This window comes from Lynx rufus, unplaced genomic scaffold, assembly GCF_022079265.1.
Source record: "Lynx rufus isolate CCGP_SWC_20201006 ecotype Redwood Valley unplaced genomic scaffold, mLynRuf1.p SCAF_16, whole genome shotgun sequence".
NCBI lineage: Eukaryota > Metazoa > Chordata > Mammalia > Carnivora > Felidae > Lynx > Lynx rufus.
Genome location: NW_025814830.1, coordinates 31443355 through 31467854, shown reverse-complemented (window position 1 = coordinate 31467854; position 24500 = coordinate 31443355). Strand labels below are relative to the sequence as shown.

The 24500-nt window shown below is 41.6% G+C and overlaps 1 protein-coding gene and 1 non-coding gene across 8 annotated transcripts in view; both read left to right on the top strand.

Moving 5' to 3' along the window:
* The first annotated feature begins 253 nt into the window (after positions 1 to 253).
* Positions 254 to 24500, top strand: part of CNOT1 (CCR4-NOT transcription complex subunit 1) — a 104470-nt gene continuing 80223 nt past the window's right edge. For all 7 annotated transcript variants that reach the window (XM_047078507.1, XM_047078504.1, XM_047078508.1 and 4 more), the window contains exon 1: positions 254 to 356. The gene's annotated coding sequence lies outside the window, so the exon portion shown is untranslated. The remainder of the gene's footprint in view (positions 357 to 24500) is intronic.
* Positions 18805 to 18911, top strand: LOC124511986 (U6 spliceosomal RNA). Its single transcript, XR_006962024.1, has one exon. It is a non-coding gene; the product is annotated as a U6 spliceosomal RNA (small nuclear RNA).

Here is a 24500-nt window from a genome sequence, read left to right as displayed (position 1 = left end):
GGCCAAAACCCGCGAAGTAGGAGTCCGGATTGGTAGTTGCTAGCAGGAGCCTGGTTTCTTCCTTGACTTCTGCAAGTGATAGTGTGTGATTGGTTTAAATCCGCGGGCACCTCACGGTGATTGGGCGGGAGCCACGGGCTGGGTACGATCATTGGCTGGTGCTGGGTCCATCCCTCCTCGGGCGGGCAGCGAATGATGAAATGGGAACGGGGAGGGGAAAGGCCGCGACGTGAGCGCGCGACCTCCGGCGCCATTTTGTAGAGAAACAAGCGGAGTTAACCGAAGAGGGGGTCGAGGAGAGCCGGAGTCGGGGACTCAGGAGTTTCCTGTGTCCAGCGCTGCCGGAGCCGCCTGAGGTGAGGTGGGCCGGGGTCAGGGGGCTGGGGCCGGCTGGCAGTGTCAGCTACGGACCGCGAGTGCCGGTGGGCGAAGGAACGGGGGTGGTCCAGGGGCCATTGGGAGCGTTTCCCGGAGCTCCGCGGAGTGAGGGGCAGTCGGGACGGGGAAGTGGCGAGGCGGGAGAGGGCGGACTCTTCCCACGACTCGCGTACTCTTTGGGCTCTGAAGAGAAAAGGCCGGGGCTGAAGGCTTCCCGGAGCGCAGGGCAGAGCGCCGGGTGAGACCCGGGGTGGTCCCCGGCCCGGGCCTGGAGGCTCTTGAGGGCGGCGGTGGCGGCAATTCGGACGGCTGGGCCTCGCTTCGCGCGGGCTGCACCCTCCTCAGCCCCCGCGAGCTCCTCAACTGCCCCTTTCTCTCGGGGCTTCCGGACGGGTGCAGTGGGCTTCGGCCCCCGAGGCCTAGTTCCAGAGGCGAGGGTCCGTGTTTGGAGTAGTTGGTAGGCTCCTGCTTCTTTCTGGTCGACCCGGAGCTGGCAGTCCCACTCCCGGTGTCCCCGGCACGTTGTCAAACCCCTGGTGTTTCGGGTGTCCGCCGGTGGGAGGGGCAGGCGGGAGCGAGCACTTCCTCATTACTTCTCGCCACAGGTTTTGTTCCACTCGCGCGCTGGGGCGCTCCGACTTTCTCCGAAGTCGGCCCTCCTTCACTTGGGCCGCTGTCTGTGCTGTAGTGGCGGCTTCTGCTCTCCCGTGGGAAGTGCCCCCCTAGTGAGCTGACCGCTTGGAGGCCTCGCGGCTGGGGAGGGATTGCCTTCCTCCAGGTTTTGTAGAGGTTGCTTAAGGCCGCACACGAAATACTTACTCGTTACTCGTTACCAGTTCCGCTGCAGAATCCACCCACCTGGCCTCACACAGATAATTACCCCGCCAGGAGTAAGATTTGTACTTTACAAAAAGGAGATGCCTGATAGTGGATTTGGAAATGCTGCGTTTAAAATAAACTTTGAGAAGTAAACTTTTCCCCTCAAGCCACCCAATCTAACGTCACATTTCTTAGGACTCCAATAAAAAGCCTGTTTTCTTACTGTAAACTGCGTAACGATCCTTAGTTTCTCTCCTTATTTCTGTGTAATTCTATTGCCTTGGGAGAGTGATTTTAACAGCCAATAATTGAGTACTTTGACGGGGATTCTGAACAATGCTCTCGTGATGATCCGTTTGGAAGGAACAGGGATACTTAGATGAAAAAAAGTGAGAGGACAAGTAAAAAAATTAGAAAGCAGGTCAAACAGATTAAGAACAAACCTGTTTTTGTAGAGATCTTCAGTAATCTGTTAGTAATCTGTGACTCAGGTTGACATTCCTACCTTTCCAAAGATTGACAGCATAGTGTTTTAACTATTAATAAAATATACGGTAACAGTTTAATCTTGTTTTAGGACACAGCAAATCGTTACCTTGTCTAAGTAGAAAATGAGCTGATGATACATAAAGTTTTAGGCATCTAGTTGTACTTTTACTGAAATGGAAGCACGTTGATAAAACTTGTTGAGAGTTGAGACCGTTGGTCCCTTTTCAACAAGTGTGGGTCCCAAGTCCTTCATTGGAATCAAGGCACAAAGACTTGACCATTCATCACTGAAAGCATTTCCGTTTTTTGCCTAAGATTGTAACCTTAGAAGTCTTAAGGCAGGGTTTTGTGGCATCACGGTGGAACTGAACTGAAATGCTCTTGGTTCCTAACTCAACTGGATTAGTTTCTAGCTTAGTTTTTTCTCTCTAGTCTCTAACTTTATATTGGGCGTTTAAGTCCCGGTCTCGTCACCATGGACTCTTGTCAGGCTAAGTGCTGTGGCATCCCTTGAACTTTGGGTTGTGTCATTTAAAAACCAAACTACTGTGTGAGGACAGGAGACGAGATGCTTACTGTCTCTTCAAGACATGCGTAAAGACTAATCTCATATTCATCCTTGCATGTTGGGTTTTCCAAGTAGGTTTTTGGTTAGATTCTGACTTATGAAAAGCTTTCTTTTTAACCAGCCTGAATTGATGAACTTGAATTTTTATTTCATTCCATGAGGTAAGAAATCTTTGGTACTCAATGCTGTGGAAGGTAATTTGTCCATAATAATTTTAATTGAATGCTCACACATTGTTTAAGACACTAATTTTTGGTAAGATGTTTCTGCCTCTCAAATGAACAAAAATAATTGCCATTTTGAAATGCTCTATTTTATGAACTTGGTATACTTTATTAAAGTACAAAACTAACTTTCAAGTCATTTAAAGATATTAGCTGAAGCACTTCTTAAATGGCCCTGTGACCAAACTGAGCTTCCTGCTGGGACCTTTCAAAATGGTATCCCACTGAGTCTTATTTTAAGACCTTATATATAGAAAAATCCTACAGTTCCTTTTCTCTTTGCTCACAATTTTTGAGAAGCATGTTTCAAAGCTAAAATGGGCTCAAAACCTTTAGCACTCTCTATATACACACTATTTTAATGTACATTTCACTCATAGATTTGTAAGAATGTAGCAAAGCAAATAAAACCAGTTCACTGAAAAGCACTGTTTGAAAAGTCAGTAATTAGAAGTGTAGACTTAATCTGAAACCCTGTGCTGAGATTTGAAGGAAATGCAGCCTTTGGAAGTGTAGAGTATAGGTTTAAGAAATGCATTTTGTCTTTAATGCTGGAAAGCTCTGCATAAACCTCCAGGATAAAATGTCTTGGTTAATGTTGTTAACAGTTGTCAGGAGGAAATTCCTAATATGTTGAATGCGATGTTAAACAGTTTTCAAGAGAGGTTTTTTTGTGTGTAATGAATGTGTTGTTGAACTAATTACGTAAAATATAAAAGGGAATGAAGTTGTGTTTCGAAAGACATCATCTTACTGTTCTTAATCCTCATCAAGAGCTCAGCATTTTCCCTTTCAGGTAATTAGTTTCAAAGTTTGTCACCTTGGAGTTATAGCTCATGATTTTGAAATGTAATGTTTAAAGTTTTTATGTACACTAATCGTAAGAATAGTTATCCCTTTGTTTCAGACCTTTTCTCTCTGTCTCTCTTTCTTCTCTACCCCCAACATAGGGCTTGAACTCATGACCCCGAGATCAAGAGTCCCATGCTCTAGCAACTGAGCCAGCCAGGCATCATCCCCTTTTGTCTTTTTTGCACTAGCTTTCTAACTTATCTCCACTATTTTTGCCCTATGGTTTGTTTATTATATATTTATTTTTATTACATAAGTAGTATGTAAGTACATTCTGGGTGTAAATGATTCCAGGAATATTAATTCTTACACCCAAATTGCCTCCTGAATCATTGGTTTGAAAATAGCCATCCTCTGCTCAAAGTCCTTCAAATCCCTTGGCCTAGAGCTGTGTAACTGTTGATCCCTCCCTACCTGTGGCATCCTATTACTGTCTTATGCTATGGTCAAAAGACTGTTACACAGTGGTTCCTGAATGCATCTTTGCCCCTTTTATCTGGAATGTCATTGTTTGTATCTACCGAAACATCCATCATTTCAGTTCAGACATAAGTATACTGTCTATAAATCTTTTCCCTGATTTTCCAAAGCAAAATTGATTTCTTCTATACCTTTTGGCCAGTTTCACTTACCTATGGCATACACTGTTTTGCTTTGTAATAAGTTTTTCTGCCTCATTTTATAGTGGGTAAGGAATCTCCGCTTCCTCACAAAATCATGTAATTGCCCTGAATTGTAATTGAAAAATGCTTCGTTTGTTACACTTGGGAAGATTTATAGAGGATTTTTTTTTGGACTGTATACTTATAATCCTGTTGACATCTTTTAGATGGTTAAACTTGGAAAGCTGGTCATACAGAATTAAGGTATCATCCTTTAGGAAATTGAAGCTGAGGAAAGTAAGGTGACTTAGTTTAAGGTCAGACCAGGTTTTTCTACTCTACCCTAGTGTTCATTTTGTATTTTCACACTCGGCTTGAATTCAGTACAAGGGAAAGAAAGGCCTGTGAACTTATTCATCAAAAAAGTGAGCATCATCTATGTGGTCAGCCATTTGTTTTTTTGAAAGAATGTTTGTCATCTTACAGTTAAAATCTCTGCAGGTTGATTGGTAGTTCAGGGTTTCACTTTCATTGAGTGGATTGGAGTTTAGCACATCACACTATGTCTATTAATAATAACTCCGTAGAATCAGGAGCTCCTGGGGTGGCTCAGTTGGTTAGGCATCCGACTCTTGGTTTCTGCTAAGGTCATGATCTTATGGGTAGGTTTGAGCCCCACATTGGTCTCTGCTGACAGCGGAGAGCTAGCTTGGGATTCTCATCCTTACTCTCTCCCTTCCCTCTGCTTGTGTGTGCGTGAGTGTGCTCTCTCTCTCTCACAATAAATAAACTTAAAAAAATACTAATTCTATAGAATTAAAGTGTTTCTTAGGTAATTTATTATCGAGGGAAAATTTTCCTTTACTCCTAATATGTGATTTCCCCCCATTTTATTGACCTGATTGACACACAGTAGTGTTTTCTTAAATTTATTTTTTTAATATTTTTATTTTTATAAAAAATTGTTTTAAATGTTTATTTTTGAGAGAGAGAGAGAGAGAGAGAGAGCATGAGTGTGGGAGGAGCAGAGAGAGAGGGAGACACAGAATCTGAAGCAGGCTCCAGGCTCAGAGCTATCAGCACAGAGCCCAACGCGGGGCTCGAAACCACGAACTGAGATCATGACCTGAGCTGAAGTCAGACCTTAACCAGTTAAGCCACCCAGGTGCCCCTTTTATTTTTTTTTTTAATTTTATTATTTTTTTTTAATTTTATTTTTAAAAGTTTACATCCAAATTAGTTAGCATACAGTGCAACAATGATTTCAGGAGTGGATTCCTTAGTGCCTCTTCCCATTTAGCCCATCCCCCCCTCCCACAACCCCTCCAGTAACCCTCAGTTTGTTCTCCATATTTGTGAGTCTCTTTTATTTTGTCCCCCTCCCTGTTTTTATATTACTTTTGTTTCCCTTCCCTTACGTTCACCTGTTTTGTCTCTTAAAGCCCTCATATGAGTGAAGTCATATGATTTTTGTCTTTCTCTGACTCATTTCACTTAGCATAATACCCTCCAGTTCCATCCACGTAGTTGCAAATGGCAAGATTTCATTCTTTTTTATTGCTGAGTAATACTCCATTGTATGTATATACCACATCTTCTTTATCCATTCATCCATCGATGGACATTTGGGCTCTTTCCATACTTTGGCTATTGTGGATAGTGCTGCTATAAACATGGGGGTGCATGTGTCCCTTCGAAACAGCACACCTATATCCCTTGGATAAATACCTAGTAGTGCAGTTGCTGGGTCATAGGGTAGTTCTATTTTTAGTTTTTTGAGGAACCTCCATACTGTTTTCCAGAGTGGCTGCACCAGCTTGCATTCCCACAATCATGTAAGTTGTATAGGTAGAGTGTATAGGTTTTATATGTAGAGTGTAATGACTTGATACACATATATTGTGAGATACCACCAATGTGTATTTGGATGAGATTTTCTTAGTTGTGATTAAAGCAAATACAGATTTCTTTCCCCAGCAAGTTTTTGGAGGATGAGAGACAGGATTTGAGTTTTTCTTCTCTTCAGTGTAAAAATAGAAAACTGTAGTGTGACAAACAGGTGGTCTTTTCTGTTGGAGTTATTGTGTGATTAATATTTAACCTCAGTGTAAATTAACTTGCACTTCTGTTAAGACCTCTGAAGGATGGGGAAGGACTGAGGTTTTACAATGTTCTTCAGCACTGTAAATTGAATTCTTTTTAAAAAAAATTTTTTTTCAACGTTTATTTATTTTTGGGACAGAGAGAGACAGAGCATGAACGGGGGAGGGGCAGAGAGAGAGGGAGACACAGAATGGGAAACAGGCTCCAGGCTCTGAGCCATCAGCCCAGAGCCTGACGCGGGGCTCGAACTCCCGGACCGCGAGATCGTGACCTGGCTGAAGTCGGACGCTTAACCGACTGTGCCACCCAGGCGCCCCTGTAAATTGAATTCTAACAAATATGTGTATTTGTTAGAACAAATATGTTCTCTTGGTGTAGTTACATTTTTAAAGTAGCACCATGAAGGATTCTCAGTTATCTTTTAGTAATTGAGTATATTACACACTATATTGCTTTATAGTTTTGCAGTTACTTCTGGGAAGATGCTTCTGAATATTTAGTTGATTCCAAGTCAAAAACTTGATTCTTTTCTGACTTTGGAGTAGGCATACTTTTCTGGTTCTCCACTTTCTCAGTTTTTTAAAAATAGGGATTTATTGGGGGTGCCTGGCTGACTCAGTCTGTAGAGCATGGGTCTCTTGGTCTCGGGGTCATGAGTTCAAGCCCTACATTGGGTGAAGAGCTTACTTAAAAAAAAAAAAAAAAAGATTTATTTGTTAACACTAACAGTATTTCAAACTATGCTGATGTATGGATTGGATTAAGTTTTGTAAAGTTCTGAAAATATCCACAAGAGGCTGTTAAATGTTCTTTAACATCTTTAAGATTCTATTGAATTGAGTAAAAATTGCTTGTGTAAAGTGGCATGGTTAGGAAACAAGTTAGTTCATGCCCCATTTGTTATTATTTCATACCTATTTACTATTTGTTGACCATTATGCCTTTGGATATTTCCTTATCCCTTGTCAGCTGGGTTCTAAAAAACAAGTTTTATACTAGGCTTTTCTGACCTCAGTAATACATAATTTTGGGATGTTCATGATTGGATTATTTACACTTGGTTTTTACTCTTTAGTTTGGGTAATAGAGAGTTAAGTCTACCATGTGTATGCCCACTGTTAAGAATATTCCCCTTTCCTAAAGCAGATGGCTGGCTCAGTTGGTAGAGCTTGTGACACTTGATCTTGGGATCATGAGTTCAAGCCCCACGTTGGGTGTAGAGATTACTTAAAAAGAAAAATCTATCATCTGTATATAAAGAAATAGAAAAGTAATGTTAACAAAAAAGGGGTCCCTGGCTGGCTCAGTTGGAGGAATGTGTGACTCTTGGTCTCTCAAGGTTGTAGGTTCAAGCACATGTTGGGTGTAGAGATAACTTAAAAATAAAATCTTAAAAAAGAGGGGCACCTGAGTGGCTCAGTTGGTTAAGCGGCGGACTTCAGCTCAGGTCATGATCTCAATGTTTGTGAGTTCGAGCCCCATGTCAGGCTCTGTGCTGACAGCTCAGAGCCTGTAGCCTACTTCAAATTCTGGGTCTCCCTCTCTGTTCCTCCCCCACTCACGCTGTCTCTCAAAAATAAATAAACGTTAAAAAAAATCTTAAAGAATTTTCCCCTTCCCTTTACAAACAGACAAATATGCCAAAGATTACAGAAGTTGAGATCGTGTATCTAAATGTAAAATATAGAAATTACATGAAAGTATTTAGTCACTTCTGTATCAGTAAGCCCCTCAAGTTCTCTGGCAACCACAAAATATTGGTATGATATCTTGATATACTAACTTAGTTTTGGCATATTTGTGTATAGCTTTGTAGAGTTCTTCTGTGTTGAGTTTCAGTGACTAATTGTCTCTTAATGTGCTATTATTATCTACCTCGCTTCTATCCTCGCTTCTCAGTTCGTCATCTAGAGTAATTCTTGTATTTTAAAAGTCATATCATGTTGTCCTGTTCAGGACCATCCATTGATTCTCCATTTGTCTTTCATAAAAGCCAGAGTCCTTTAATTACCTACAGAATTTAACTCTGCTCTGTACCTACTCATGTATTCTCCATTTCCCCCTAACTTATCACCCCTGTCCACCCAGTTGGTTTCCTTCAACTACACTTGACCTCCTTGCTTTGCCTTACAGATGCCAGCCATGCAGTCTCTTAGGAAGCCTGTGCACCAACTGATTGATCCTTCTGCCTGGAACATTCTCTCAGATATGTGCATGGCTGAACCCCTCAGCTCCTTTTAAGTCTGCTCAAAGACTTCTTTCTCAATAAGGCTCACTCTGACCACCGTCAGAAAACTTAAATTGCATCCCTCCTGTCCTCTGGCTCACTTTTACCCTGATGTTTTTTTCTTTTTCTATAGTACTTAGCATCTCCTGACATGTTTTATAATTTCTAATGATTACTATTTCTCATCTCCAGTGGGAATGCAGGCATATGTGTATGTCTCTTCACGGATGTATCTTAAATACCTGACACACAGTCAGTACTCAACAAATAGTTGGCTGAGTTAGTGCATATGGTGCATAAACTGTTTCTCTGATAAGTTGTGGTAGCCACTTCACGAAAGCGATACACTATTTCTTTTTTTTTTTTTTTTAATTTTTTTTTTTTCAACGTTTATTTATTTTTGGGACAGAGAGAGACAGAGCATGAACGGGGGAGGGGCAGAGAGAGAGGGAGACACAGAATCAGAAACAGGCTCCAGGCTCTGAGCCATCAGCCCAGAGCCCGACGCGGGGCTCGAACTCACGGACCGCGAGATCGTGACCTGGCTGAAGTCGGACGCTTAACCGACTGCGCCACCCAGGCGCCCCACGATACACTATTTCTTATCATCTGATGAATTTAAGTTGTGCTTGGCTTTGTGTTAACTTTGTAGAAAGCCATACCTGAGGTGTTCACATCTAGGGCTCACCTTACGGAAAGTGGACGCAAAAGCCATTTTCTCAGCAAGGGCACTGTTGGTGTTTGGGCAGGATAATTCTTTGTTGGTGGTGCTGTCCTTTGTGTGATGTTTATTTCATCTCTAATTCTCATTGTGTGCTAGTGGCTCTCCCACTCAAGCATTTAAGGGGCGCCTGGGTGGCTCGGTTGAATGGCCGACTTCAGCTCAGGTCATGATCTCGCGGTCTGTGGGTTCGAGCCCTGCGTCGGGCTCTGCTGACAGCTCGGAGCCTGGAGCCTGTTTCGGATTCTGTGTCTCCTTCTCTCTCTGCCCCTCCCATAATCACGCTCTGTCTCTCTGTCTCTCAGAAATAAATAAATGTTAAAAAAAAAAATTTAAGCATTTCAGAATGTTTTAGCAGGTGTGCTTGGCTGGTTCAGTCGGTTGAGCGTTGGTTGGTTTCAGTTCAGGTCATGATCCCAGGGTCCTGGGATTGAGCCCTGCTTTGGGCTCTGTATTGAGTGAGGAGCCTGTTTGAGATTCATTCTCTCTCTCTGCCCCTCTCCCCTGCCTCCCCCCGCCCCAATATAAAAATTAAAAAGAAAACAAAAACTTTTGGAGATTACACTGCTTTCTAGTTTATTCCAGTAAATACCCTCTTGAGGTTCAGATTTTTGTGAGGATTATTTTATTTAATTTAGAGCCAATTATTGGTGTAAATCACAAGTTACTTAAATTTAATTTCACAGTGGCACATATGAGAAGACTGCGTAAAGAGAAGGAATAACAGATTTCACTGATTATAAAACAAATTTTCAACATTTTAACATCTCTGAAATTGGGATGCATCTTGTCCTAAGAAAAATACTGTCAAGTAAACTTTTTTAGTGATACATAATGTAAAGATGCTTCTACAGTTAAAGACAAACCAACGTGAAATGAGATTGTGGAAAATTATCTCCATTTCATGGGTGATGAAGGTGGAAGAACTTTGCCAAACTTGGGCTACATTTTCCTTTTTGTTAGGCCTAGTCAAATTATATTTTAGGGTCCTAGAAATTAATATTGGTATTGTATTTTTCACAGTTCTGGAATGTTTTCAGTGCCCTCAAAGCTGATTGGTTGGGAGTGATGGTGAGGAAGAGCTATGGAATAAAACCCAAGGCATGTCTACGGGAGCCTGATATAAAGGATAATACACATGAAACAATAGTGAACAGTTTGATTAAATTAAAAAATTTTAATGTTTATTTTAGAGAAAGAGAGCATAGGAAGGGGAGGGGCTGAGGGAGAGGGAGACGCAGAATCCAAAGCAGGCTGCAGGCTTGGAGCTGTCAGCACAGAGCCTGATGCGGGGCTTGAACCCACAAACCGTGAGATTGTGACCTGAGCCAGAGTCGGATGCTTAACTGATTGAGCCACCCAGGCGCCCCTAATTTTATAGTGCATCATACATATTGAAGGGGAGAGGAGGTAGATTAGCCTGTAGATGATCTGAAGTGGCTTGGGAGGTTTTGGAGGGGCTGGGGCTTGAAGTAGGCCCTGGTCTTATTACCTGATGCATTGTCCACTTTATGGAGGCGTCTTGGCCTACCTTCTGGTAGTCACTAACTTTCCCCTTGAAGGTTATCAATGATCAGTTAGTTGCTGTTTCTGATAATTTATAATTTCTATATAGTTTCGGTATACTGCCAGCTATATCTTTTAAAATCTTTCCCCCATGGGGGCACCTGGGTGGCTCAGTTGGTTAAGTGTCCAACTCTTGATTTCAGCTCATATCCCGGGGGATTGAGCCTCGCGTCTGGCTCTGTGCTGACAGTGCGGAGCTTGCTTGGGATTCTCTTTCTCCCTCTCTCTCTGCCCCTCCCCATGTGCTCTATCTCTCTCAAAATAAATAAACCTAAAAAAAAATCTTTCCCCCCCATGATTTCTGCAGACTATAGGTATATTAGTTATCAATTACTGCATGACAAAATACCTCCGAATTTAGCTATTTAACCTTTCTTGTTCTTTATTTCTTTTTTTTTTTTTTTTTAAATTTTTTTTTTTCAACGTTTATTTATTTTTGGGACAGAGAGAGACAGAGCATGAACGGGGGAGGGGCAGAGAGAGAGGGAGACACAGAATCGGAAACAGGCTCCAGGCTCTGAGCCATCAGCCCAGAGCCCGACGCGGGGCTCGAACTCACGGACCGCGAGATCGTGACCTGGCTGAAGTCGGACGCTTAACCGACTGCGCCACCCAGGCGCCCCTCTTGTTCTTTATTTCTAAGGCACAGCTTGGCTAGGTACTTCTGGCTCAGTGTCTTTCACAGAGTTCCAATGCACGTATTAACGGGCTGCAGTCATCTCAAGGCTGAAAGGTGGAGAGATCTTACAAGCTCACTCACGTGGCATTTGTCTGGCTTCAAATTCTTGCTGTTGGTTTGGAGACATCAGTTGCTTGCCACATGTGTCTTTTCCATACTCATAGCATGGCAGCTTGCTTAGAGCATAGGCTCAGAGAGAGGTAAACAAGACAGAAGTCAGTCTTTTTTGTAACGTACACTTGGAAATGACTATTTCCTTCTTTTGAAGCTACACTTAAGGTCCATCCCACTCATAAAGGGAGGGGATTACATAAGGATAGACATTTTAGGGATTGTTGGGGTTGTTTTAGAGGCTGTCTGCCACAATGGACATTTGGTGAAGGTTCATCCTTAAGGCTCTCTTTAGGGATGCTGTTTGTAAGTTTTACTTATTACCACTAAGTAGAGGACTTTGCTTGGTTTCTGATATTATGCATTCTAAGTTTTTTCCACTTCTCAGGCTACTCTTCATTTCCTTTCTTGAGTTCCTCTTTATCCACCCTGAAATACTAAGCTTCCTTAGGATTCTCTCTAGACGCTCTTATTTTCATTCTGTAGTTCTATCCCGTCTTTTTTTTTTTTTTTATATGTTGATGACTCCCAGATCTATTATTTGTAGCTCACCCTTGCTATGTTGCAGGCTATAATTCATAGTCCTGTCCAAATTGAATTCTTGATTTTCTTTCTTGCCATGTATTCTCTTAGTTGTTTCATGTCAGGAGTAAGTGGAATCCAGGTGCTTAGTGGAAATATATTTGACTGCTCCTTTTCCTTCACTTGTCTTGCTTATTCACAGTTTCAGAGAGTCCTTGCAGTTCTCTCTTGAATGCATTCACTTTGCTTTCCCTATAATCTTTTGTTGTTGTTTATTTTTGAGAGATGAGAGAACGTGTGCTTGAGCAGGGCAGGGGTATGGGGTGGGGAACAGAGGATCTTAAGCAGGCTCTGTGCTGACAGCAGACAGCTCGATGCGCGGCTCGAACTGAAGCTGTGAGATCATGGCCTGAGCTGAAATCAAGAGTCGGATGCTTAACCAACTGAGCCACCTAGGCGCCCCTCCCTCTTAATATTATCAAATTTCCTTGTGACCTCCTCTTTCTCAGTATTTTGCATTGTCAAGAGTAGCTTCTAAAAATGTTTACCAGATCGTGCCGTCTGTTAGTATGCAAAGCAGATTAACGTAATAAACAACCCCAAGATATCAGTGGCTTAACAGAGTAGACATTTATACTCCGATAACTTTCCTCAGGTAACTTTCATTGAGTGTTCATTAGGTTGCCTTCTGTGTGGTAATTCAGGAACCCAGGCTCCTTCCATCTTGTGGCATTGTTTTTCTCTAGAGGGAGTCCTCTTTCTTTAGCTGGCAGATGGTGATAAAACCAGAGGGTCATGAGTATGAGGTTTTATGGACAAGGTCCAGAAGTGGCTGGTATCATTTTTGGCCTGCGTTTTATTGGCTAGAACTTAGAATCTTGGCCACACCTATGCAAGAAAGGCTGAGAAATGTAGTCTAGCTGTTTAGCCAGGGAGAGGAAACAGATTTGGTAAGCATCTACCTAGTCTCTCCTACTCCCTTATTCCCTAAAATATACTTAAACCAATTCATGTAGCTTCTAGGATCATCTTTATGATAAAATCTAGAAGTCTGGGATGGGGGTTCTATACATAAAAGAGAAGAAAGCCACAAAATGGGTCTTAGTTACCTCCAGAAGACATTTCATTTTGGCCACTGTCAGGGTTAGTGTGTGGGGATTGTATTTAGGACCGTGATTTATTACAGCAAAAGGATACAAAGCAAAATCAGCAAAGGGAAAAGGCATATGAGGTGAAGTCTGAGGAAACTGGACTCATGCTTCCAAAGCTGAACCTCTCCCAGTGCCTTTCCCAGTAGAGTCACATCAGACACACTTAATTCCTTCAACAAGGAATTGTGACAACACATATGTGCAAAATGTTGCCCAGCAGCGAAGCTCCTGAGAGACACAGTGCCTAGGATTGTTATAGGCACCTTCTGCCTGTCACCCATTAAAATTCCAGGTTCCTGGAGGGAAGGTAGGTGTTACACATGAACCACATTTTTTGGTACAGTTTAGTCACAGTGAGCCACTCTTATTAGCTCTTGGAATGGGGATTAGTTTTCCCCAAATCCAGGTTCTCACACTAGCCACGGGCCAACCTGGCATGTCTTTCTAAGGATAGCAGTCGCAGGCCTTCTATGTTAACTCTTTTCTGCTCAGTAAGTGAGGTGAATGGTTTCCATCAAAAGGGATTTTGTATAGAGAATATGCAAAATTGGAATATGCAAAATTTTGTTGGCCTAATATTTTGTCTTTGAAAATTACATTTGTATTTCAGTAGGGAAAAAAAGTTCAATTCCCTTCTTATCTCCTTTCATCTAACTTTTCAGATAGTTATTTTTGTATCATTCTGGATACTCTACATATAAGGACATATATATACACAATGCTGTTCTGAAACTTGCTTTCCTCCCAATAGATAGTATTCCTTTTTATGATTTACTTAACCATTGCACTTTTAGGGGGATATTTAGGCCTTTTTCACTTGATAAGTTTTTAAAGAGTTTTTCATTTCCTGGATGAAAAAGGAATGGATTAAAGATGATTCCTGGGGGGGGAAAAAAAAAGATGATTCCTGAGTATTCAGTACAGAATTGGGGATTAAGTGGTCTAAAACTTTTACTAATCCTAAAGGTTGGAGATACTCCTATCAGGAACTGTTTGTTTTAGGACTTGATATTAAAACACTTATTTAGACTCTTAATGATTTTGAAGGTGCAATACAAGGATTTTTGTTCATTTTTAAATCCTCTTACCTCTACTGCCCAATTCTTTAAAGTTCTGTTAAATACTGTCTTTAAAATTCTATTAGCAATTGCCATTTAAACTATTCTTCAGCTATAAACTTGGGATAATACCTTCCTCAAAGAGTTACCAGGTTTAAATAAACTAATATACATAAAATGCTTAGAACAATTCTGTTTAAGTATTGTGAATGTACTGGGATAAGTTATGCTATTTTGTACATAGTAATTATATTTAAGAATTTAATAAGTAAGCCATTTTGGATGAATGAATTGGAACTGTGTACTATAAATCTAGAATCTCTGCCTCTTGGAGGAGTATTAAAGATTGCTATGGCCTTTTGCCTCATTGCATCTGAGAGCAAAATGGGTCACCAACAGCTGTACTGGAGCCATCTGAGGAAATTTGGCCAGGGGTCTCATTCTTGCTGCATTTGCTGGAACCAGCAGGGTCTGACCCAGAAATACACTCTCAGTATGTGCTGCCAGTATTTCCGTCAGTCCGTGAAGAATATAGGCTTCATTAAGTTACATTAAGTGAACTTCCTTGAATGGGTCATCCAAGATACCTCCCTTAACTGCAGATACCCAGGATACCTACCTTAATGCAACTCATTGTACATAAAATAAAAACACTTCAATTAAAAATAAGTAGGGGCACACGGGTGGCTCAGTTAGTTGAGCTTTGACTCGTGATGTTGGCTCAGGTCATGAGCCCAGGGTTGTGGGATGGCATCCCACGTCGAGCTCTGTGCTGAGCTTAAAGGCTGCTTGAGATTCCCTCTCTCCCCCTTTCTGCCCCTCCCCTTGTGTGTGTGTGCTTACTCTCTAAAATAAAAAACATTTTTAATTTAAAAAATAAATGGGGATGAATATTTTGAGTCAGTGATTTTGTTGCTTATAAAGTCCCATAGAAAATAATGAGCTCTCTCTTTTAAGGAAACCGAGGGGGAAAGTGGGGCATCTGGGAAAATTGGTATTAGTTGTTTCTGAATGCTAGAATAAGATACCTTCCCCGATTTATATGGGTCATTAGGAGTTTGCAACATTGGCCAGTATGGTAACCACTATCCACATGAGGCTATTTAAATTTATACTAAGATTAGTTAAAATTAGATAAAATTAGGGGTGCCTGGGTGACTCAGGCAGTTAAGCATCTGACTCTTGGTTTCAGGTCAGGTCATGGTCTCATGGTTTTGTGAGTTCAAGCCCTGCGTTGGGCTCTGTACTAACAGTGTGGAGCCTGCTTGGGATTCTCTCTCCTCCCTCTGCCCCTCCCCCACTCATGTTGTCTCTGTCTCTCTTTTTTTAATTTTATGTTTAATTTTTAAAAATTTACATCCAAATTAGTTAGCATATAGTGAAACAATGATTTCAGTAGATTCCTTAATGCCCCTTACCCATTTAGCCCATCCCCCCTCCTGCAACCCCTGCACTAACCCTCAAGTTTGTTCTCCATATTTAAGAGTCTCTTATGTTTTGTTACCCTCCCTGTTTTTATATTATTTTTACTTCCCTTCCCTTATGTTCATCTGTTTTGTATCCTAAAGTCCTCATATGAATGAAGTCATATGATATTTGTCTTTCTCTGACTCATTTCACTTAGCATAATACCCTCTTGTTCCATCCACATAGTTGCAAATGGCAAGATTTCATTCTTTTTGATTGCTGAGTAATATTCCATTGTGTATATATATATATATATATATATATATATATATATACCACATCTTTATCCATTCATCCATCGATGGACATTTGGGCTCTTTCCATACTTTGGCTGTTGTTGATAGTGGCTTATTTTTTTTTTAATGTTTGTTTTTGAGAAAGACAGAGCGTGAATGGGGGAGGGTCAGAGAGCGAGGGAGGCACAATTTGAAGCAGGCTTCAGACTCCATGGTGTCCAGTACAGAGCCTGACATAGGGCTCGAACCCACAAACCCTGAGATTTTTGACCTGAGCGGGAGTCAGACCCTTAACCTACTGAGCCACCCAGATGCCCCAGGCCTATTTGGCTTCTTAAAGTACCTGTTGATATTTAATCCTAGAGCAAGTTAGGTCATACTACCAAGATTGCTAGCATCAGTCAGTGCAATGGGAGACCAAATTGCCTTTACAGAGATGTCTTTGGCTGAACTGGTAGAAGTTGAGGGGAGAAAAAGGAATAGATGTGAAGGGCTTTCCTTGTCACTTAGTAGAGATTGCATTAAAGTTTGGTAAACTTTCTAAAAATGTTTCCCAAAGCTATTAGTAAGTTTAGTGGTTCTCAACTTTTAAAATGCATAATAATCACCTGCAGAGTATGTTTAAAATACAATGTTCTGGATTCTTTTTATTTTTTTAATGTTTATTTTATTTTTGAGAGAGACACACAGAATCCAAAGCAGGCTCCAGCCTCCTAGCTGTCAGCACAGAGTCTGATGTGGGGCTCAAACCCACAAACTGTGAGATGATGACCTGAGCCGGTAACTCACTAAGCCACTCAGGTGCCCCTGTACTCTTTCCTTGAGGATTTTGATTATCTTGATGTAGGGTGGTGCTTAGGAGTCAGCGGTTTTTTATTTCTTTTTTAAATATTTATTTTTGAGAGAGAGACCAACCGAGCATGAGTGGGGGAGGGGCAGAGAGAGAGGGAATCCCAGATCTGAAGCAGGCTCCAGGCTGTGAGCTGTCAGCACAGCCTGATGCAGGGCTCAAACTCAAGAGCCATGAGATCATGGGGTGCCTGGGTGGCTCAGTTGGTTAAGTGTCCAACTTCAGCTCAGGTCATGATCCTGTGGTCCATGGGTTCAAGCCCTGCATCGGGCTCTGTTGCTGACAGCTCAGATCCTGGAGCCTGCTTCAGATTCTGTGTCTCCCTGTCTCTCTGCTCCTTCCCCACTCACGCTGTTTCTGTCTCTCAAAGTTGAATAAATGTTTTTTTAAAAAAAAAAGGCCATGAGATTGTGACCTGAGCTGAAATCAAGAGTTGGACACTTAACTGACTGAGCCACCCAGGTGCCTCAGGGCTGTGTGTGTGTGTGTGTGTGTGTGTGTGTGTTTTAAGTAATCTCTACACCCAATGTGGGTCTGGAACACTGACCCCAAGATCAAAAGTCATACGTTCTTCTGACTAAGCCATCCAGGTGCCCTTCATCTCCCAGTTTTATACACATTTTTTTTTCCATAATTGTTTTAGTGTAAAAATCTGTATTTATTCCATTAAGCCCCTTGTGGTATATATATAGCACCTAAGCTATGTCCATGGCATAAAGTTAGGCTCAAGTGTTTGAATTAATAAGAGTGCCATCTTCAGCAAATGAAGATATTTATAAAGTATACTGGAATAAACTGGAAGGAGATCATTTTGGACATTTTATATAATCCTCATAAGGAATGATAATAGTTTTTCCATTAAAAGTATTTTAGGGGCACTTGGGTGGCTCATTCAGTTAAATGTCTGACTCTTGATTTCAGTTTAGGTTATAATCTTAAGGTTCATCAGTTCGGGCCCAGAGTCGGGCTCTGTGCTGGCAGGGGGGGGACCTGTTTGTGATTCTCTCTCCCTCTTTCTCTGCCCCTCCCTTGCTTGCCTGCTCTTTCTCTCAAAATAAATAAAGTTAAAAAAATATTTTCAAAACTTAATGAATTTGAGCTTGTTTCTGCAATCAGATTTATGTTGGTTTTTAGGCTTCAAAGCCTACATAACATTTTAATCTTCAAATTATTGACAGTCACCATCAAAGAGAGATCTCATTTGCATGAATAAAGTTGATACATTTAAATTTTTTTCAACGTTTATTCATTTTTGGGACAGAGAGAGACAGAGCATGAACGGGGGAGGAGCAGAGAGAGAGGGAGACACAGAATCGGAAACAGGCTCCAGGTTCTGAGCCATCAGCCCAGAGCCTGACGCGGGGCTCGAACTCCCGGACCGTGAGATCGTGACCTGGCTGAAGTCGGACGCTTAACCGACTGCGCCACCCAGGCGCCCCAAAAAGTTGATACATTTAAAAACATTTTTAGAGTCATTCAAAGATTTAGAATTGAAATATTAAAAAAATTTTTTTTTAATGTTTATTTTTGAGACAGAGAGCATGAACGGGGGAGGGTCAGAGAGAGAGGGAGACACAGAATCTGAAGCAGGCTCCAGGCTCTGAGCTGTCAGCATAGAGCCCGACGCGGGGCTCGAACTCAAGGACCGTGAGATCATGACCTGAGCCGAAGTCGGATGCTTAACCGACTGAGCCACCCATGCGCCACTAGTTTTTTTTTTTAAAGAGTAACTTGGTTTGTTTGTTTTTTTTTTTAAAACAGTTTATTTATTTTGAGAGAGCACTGAACAGGGAAGCGGGGCGGGGGGGGGGGCGCAAAGAGAAAGAGAATCCCAAGTAGGCTCTGCACTGTCAGCGTGCAGCCTGAAGTGGGAGAGAGATCATGACCTGAGCCAAAATCAAGAGTCAGACACTTAACTGACTGAGCCATCCAGGCACCCCATCATCCCCATTTTTTTAAAAAAAATTATTTATTTTGAGAGAGAGAACAAGCCGAGGAGGGGCAGAGACGGGGGGGGGACAGAGAATCTGAAGCGGGTTCTGTGGTGACAGCAGAAAGCTCAATGCAGGGCTTGAACTCACGAACCCTGAGATCACGACCTGAGCTGAAGTTGGACACTTAACCTGACTCAGCCACCCAGGCGCCGTATCATCACCCCCAGTTTTATTAAAAATTTCACCTGTGCTTCCTACAGCAGCACATACACTAGACTTGATATGATACAGAGAAGATTAACACGGCCCCTGCATGAGGATGACACACAAATTCATGCAGTGTTCCATATTTTTTCCATCATGTCTCAAAGTAAAGTCTTTAAGAAAGAAAAGAAAATCACATGTACAGAGAAATTAATAGTACAGTGAACAGCCAGTAACTTCTTCCTAGATTCAGCAATTAACAGCTTACCATAACTATTTTCTCTGTTATTCATATATATATTTTTATTGGAGTACAGTTGACACACTGTTACATCAGTTTCAGGTGCACAACATAGTGATTTGACAACACCATATGTTATTCTGTGCTCACCACAAGTGTTGCTACCATCTGTCATTATACAACATTATTGCCATACCACTGACTATATTCTCTATGATATACCTTTCATTTTTGTGATTTATTCTATAACTGGAATCCTGTACATCCCACTCCCCTTCACCCATTTTTCCCATCTCTATTCATATATTTATACTGAACTGTTTTATCTCAAATACTTGAGCATGCATCTCCTGCAAATTAAGACATTCTTGCATAGCCAAAGTACACCTAAAATTATTAAATACTTTTTATTTTATTTTTTTTTTTCAACGTTTATTTATTTTTGGGACAGAGAGAGACAGAGCATGAACGGGGGAGGGGCAGAGAGAGAGGGAGACACAGAATCGGAAACAGGCTCCAGGCTCTGAGCCATCAGCCCAGAGCCCGACGCGGGGCTCGAACTCACGGACCGCGAGATCGTGACCTGGCTGAAGTCGGACGCTTAACCGACTGCGCCACCCAGGCGCCCCTAAATACTTTTATAATATCCAATTAATTAAAAAACTTTGCCTCAATATCTTTTATTTATTTAAAATTTTTAAACATTTATTTATTATTTAGAAACAGAGACAGAGTATGAACATGGGAGGGGCAGAGAGAAGGGGAGACACAGAATCTGAAGCAGGGTCCAGTCTCCAGGCTCTGAGCTGTCAGCACAGAGCCTGACGTGGGCTCGAAACCATGAGATCATGACCTGAGCTGAAGTCAGACGCTTAGCCGACTGAGCCACCCAGGTGCCCCTGCCTCAGTATCTTGTATAAGTTTTTGTTTTGTTTTTTATTTTATTTTTTAAATTTTGCACACAAGAGAGAGCACACTCACACAGCGGGGGAAGGGGAGAGGGAGGGGTGGGTGAGAATCTTAAACAGGTTCCATGCGCAGGTCTCCATCTCACAACCCTGGGATCAGGACCTGAACCAAAATCAAGATTTGGACACTCAACCAACTGAGCCATCCAGGTGCCTCTTATTAATATTTTGAGGAACTTTCATACTGTTCTCCATAGTGGTGGAATCACTTTACAATCCCACCAGCAGTTCACAAGAGTTCCCTTTTCTCCATATCCTCTCCAGCACTTATCTCTTCTTGTCGCTAGCTGTTCTTAATGGTGTGAGATGATATTTTATTCTGATTTTGATATGCTTTTCTCTGATGAGTAGTGATGTTGAGCACCTTTGCAGATACCTGTTCGCTATTTTGATGTCGTCCTTGGGAAAATGTTTGTTCAGTTCCTCTGCTTATTTTTTAATTGGATCGTTTGTGCTTTTTTAATATCTTTACCGAGTTGTTTGAATTTTTATTTTTGAAGTTTATTTTGAGAGAGAGAGAGAGAAAGAGAATGCACAGCTGATAAGAGGCAGAGGGAAGGAGAGACAATCCCAAACAGGCTCTAAGCCATCAGCACAGAGCCCAGGGCAGGGATCAAATTCAGAAACTGTGAGATCGGGACCTGAGCCAAGATCAAGAGTTGGAAGGAATCCCAACCAACTGAGTTACTCAGGTGTCCCTGTATGAGTTCTTATGTTAACCCTTTATCTGGTACATGTTTTGCAAATACTCTAATTTTGTAGGTTGCCTTTTCATTTTGTTGTTTGTTTTGTTGTGCAGAAGCTTTTAATTTTGATGTCGCATTTGTTGATTCTTTTTCTTTTGTTGTTTGTGCTTTTTGGTGTGATCTCCAAAAACATCATTGCCAAGATCAGCACTGAAGAGCTTATTTTGTATGTTTTCTTTGTGGTATCAGGTCTTCTGTTTAAGTCTTTAATCCATTTTGAGTTAATTTTTGTGAACGTGTAAGATAGAGGTCCACTTCCATTTTTTTGCATGTAGCTTTCCAGTTTTCCCAGCAGTGTTTGTTGAAGAGACTGTCCTTTCCCCATTGGTTGTTCTTGTCCCCCTTATCAGATATTAGTAAGCTGTATATACAAGGGTTTAGTTCTAGGCTGTCTGTTCTTTTCATCTTTGTGTCTATTTTTATGCTATACTGTTTTAATTACTATAGGTTTGTAGTATAGTTGAAAATCAAGAACTGTGGTGCCTCCAGTTTTTTTGTTCTTTCTCATGATTGTTTGGCTCTTGAGGGTCTTTTATGGTTCCATACCAATTTTAGGACTTTTTTTTTTTTTTCTATTTATGTGAAAAATGCCATTGGGACTTTCATAGGGTTTGTGTTGAGTCTAGGTGGCTTTGGGTGGCATGGGTAGTCTAAGAGTATTAACCCTTCTAACACAGTGTCCTTCCACTTGTTTGTGTCATCTTTAATTTTTTTTATTTTTTTTTTATTTTTTTTTTCAACGTTTATTTATTTTTGGGACAGAGAGAGACAGAGCATGAACGGGGGAGGGGCAGAGAGAGAGGGAGACACAGAATCGGAAACAGGCTCCAGGCTCTGAGCCATCAGCCCAGAGCCCGACGCGGGGCTCGAACTTGCGGACCACGAGATCGTGACCTGGCTGAAGTCAGACGCTCAGCCGACTGCGCCACCCAGGCGCCCCTTTAATTTTTTTTTCAACACTGTCTAGTTTTCATTGTATAGTCTAGGGCTTTCATTAAACTCCGTTAGGAAATGATGATTTTTAAAAAGCGTTTCTCCTGATAATTCCATTTGAAATATAGTATTTCAGGCCTTTAAGCTTTTTTTTTTTAAGTTTGCCTATTTTATTGATTTTTTTGTTTTAAATGTTTATTTATTTTTGAGAGAGAGACAGAGCATGAGCAGTGGAGGGGCAGAGAGAGAGAGATAGAGGGAGACACAGTCTGATACAGGCTCCAGGCTGTGAGCTTTCAGCACAGACCCTAACGCAGGGCTCGAACTCAGGAATGGTGAGATCATGACTTAGGCCAAAGTTGGATGCTTAATCTACTGAGCCATCCAGGTGCCCCACGGCCTTTAAACTTTTATGTTTACCACATTTTTTTGCACTGAATTTGGATGCCTGTTATTTGCTTTGCCCAATAATATAAAAATAGTTTAAACTTTTTTATTAAAATGTTTTTAATGTTTATCTTCAAGAGGGAGGGAGAGAGATAGAGAGAGGGACACTGTGAGTGGAGGAGGGGCAGAGAGAGAGGGAGACACAGAATCTGAAGCAAGCTCCAGGCTCAACAGGCTCTCAGCACAGAGCCCGATATGGGGCTTGAACCCATTAACTGTGAGATCATGACCTGAACCAAAGTAGGACACTTAACTGACTGAGCTATCCAGGCACCCTGTAAACTTTAAAAAAAAAAAAAATGTTTATTTACTTATTTTAGACAGAGAGTGAGTGAGTGGGTGGGGGAAAGTCAGAGAAAAGAGGGAGACATAGAATCCCAAGCAGGCTTTGCACCATCAGCACAGATCCTGACGTGGGGCTTGAATCCATGAACTGGGAGATCATGACCTGAGCTGAAGTCAACTAACTGAGCTACCCAGGTACCCAGAGTTTAAACTTTTTAATGCAATACTCTTGTTAACAGTAAACATGTGTCAAATTTCTTTGATTTCTTTTGGTCCTAAAAAATAGGGATACTTTGGTGGTTCAGTTGGTTGAGTGTTCAACTCTTGGTTTTGGCTCAGGTTATGATCCCAGGGTTGTGGGATAGAGCCCTGCGTCAGGCTCTGTGCTGAGCATGGACCCAACTGAAGATACTTGCCCCCCCACCCCGCCCCTTCAAATAAGAAATAATACACACACACCCACACACCACTCTGCATTGTCCATCAAGGATGTACAGCATCTGTGTTCAGTAATTATTTGAAATAATTTGTTTTCATTGTGTTTTATGTAATCAGTTTGACACTCAGGTTTATTTGTTTGTATTTGGTTGTGTTTTTTCCTCAGGAAATTTTTTTTTAATGTTTATTTATTTTTGAGAGAGAGAGACAGAGTGAGATCAGGAGAGGGACGGAGAGAGGAGGAGACACAGAAGCAGGTTCCAGGCTCCGAGCTGTCAGCACTGAGCCGCGGAGTGGGTCTTGAACTCACAAACTGAGATTGTGACCTAAGCTGAAGTCAGATGCTTAACCAGACTGAGGCGCCCCTGATTGTAGTTTTTTTCTTAATTAAATTTCAAACGTGGAAGATAATCACGTGATTCAAAAGTCAAAAACAGGGGCGCCTGGGTGGCGCAGCCGGTTAAGCGTCCGACTTCAGCCAGGTCACGATCTCGCGGTCCGTGAGTTCGAGCCCCGCGTCAGGCTCTGGGCTGATGGCTCGGAGCCTGGAGCCTGTTTCCGATTCTGTGTCTCCCTCTCTCTCTGCCCCCTCCCCCATTCATGCTCTGTCTCTCTCTGTCCCAAAAATAAATAAACGTTGAAAAAAAAAAAATTAAAAAAAAAAAAGTCAAAAACATACAAAAAGGTATACTTGCTGAGTTTTCAATCAGATTTGTATGCCTTCTACCCTTTTCTCACTCCCTTATGGGTAACCATTTTGATTAGTTTGTGGCTTATCTTTCCTGTATATTTTTTGCAAAAAGCTAACTCTATATATGTCCACATATTAGAAGCAAAAAGTAGCATATATAGAAATAACAGTTTATTTTCTTATTTAAAAAAAATTTTTTAATGTTTATTACTATTATTTTGTGTGTGAGAAAGACATTGTGAGTGGGGTAGAGGCAGAGAGAGGGAGAGACAGATTCTGAAGCGGGCTCTAAGCTGCCAGCACAGAGCTTGACATGGGGCTCAAACTCACAAACCTGATCATGACCTGAGCTGAAGTCAGATGCCTAACTGACTGAGCCACCCAGGTGCCCCTAGAAATAAGAGTTTAAAGGCTAGAATACTATATACATTGTCCAAGGTATTTATTCGGTCACCAACTCCTAGCCATTCCTTTGCTATGACAGCTATTGCTGCACTGAATAATACTGTACATGTTGTATGTATGAAGGTCTGTAGATTTCTAGAAGGACTCTTTATTTAGGACTTAAACTTTTTTTTTTTTTTAAGAGAGTGAGAGCGAGCGCACAAACTGGGGAGGGGCAGAGGGGAGAGACAGAATCCCAAGCAGCCTCCCGTGCTGTCAGCACAGAGACTGATGCAGGACCTGAACTCATGAACTGTGAGATCATGACTTGAGCCAAGACCAAGAGTTGGACGCTTAACTGACTGTGCCACCTAGGTGCCCCTCGGGGTCTTTTTGTAAATGGAATTTTAAATGAAATCCTGTCTGTAACCACTATGGTTGAGACCTTATTTTCTCTGCATTCTCTGCACATAGGAACGTAGATGTCTTTATTTAAAAGATGCAATCTTGCTATTCATAGTTCCGAAGCTTTTCACTCAGTGTCATGGGTATTCTTTTATGATAACACTTAGAAGATTAACTGTAATCCACAGTGGTTGGTATTCC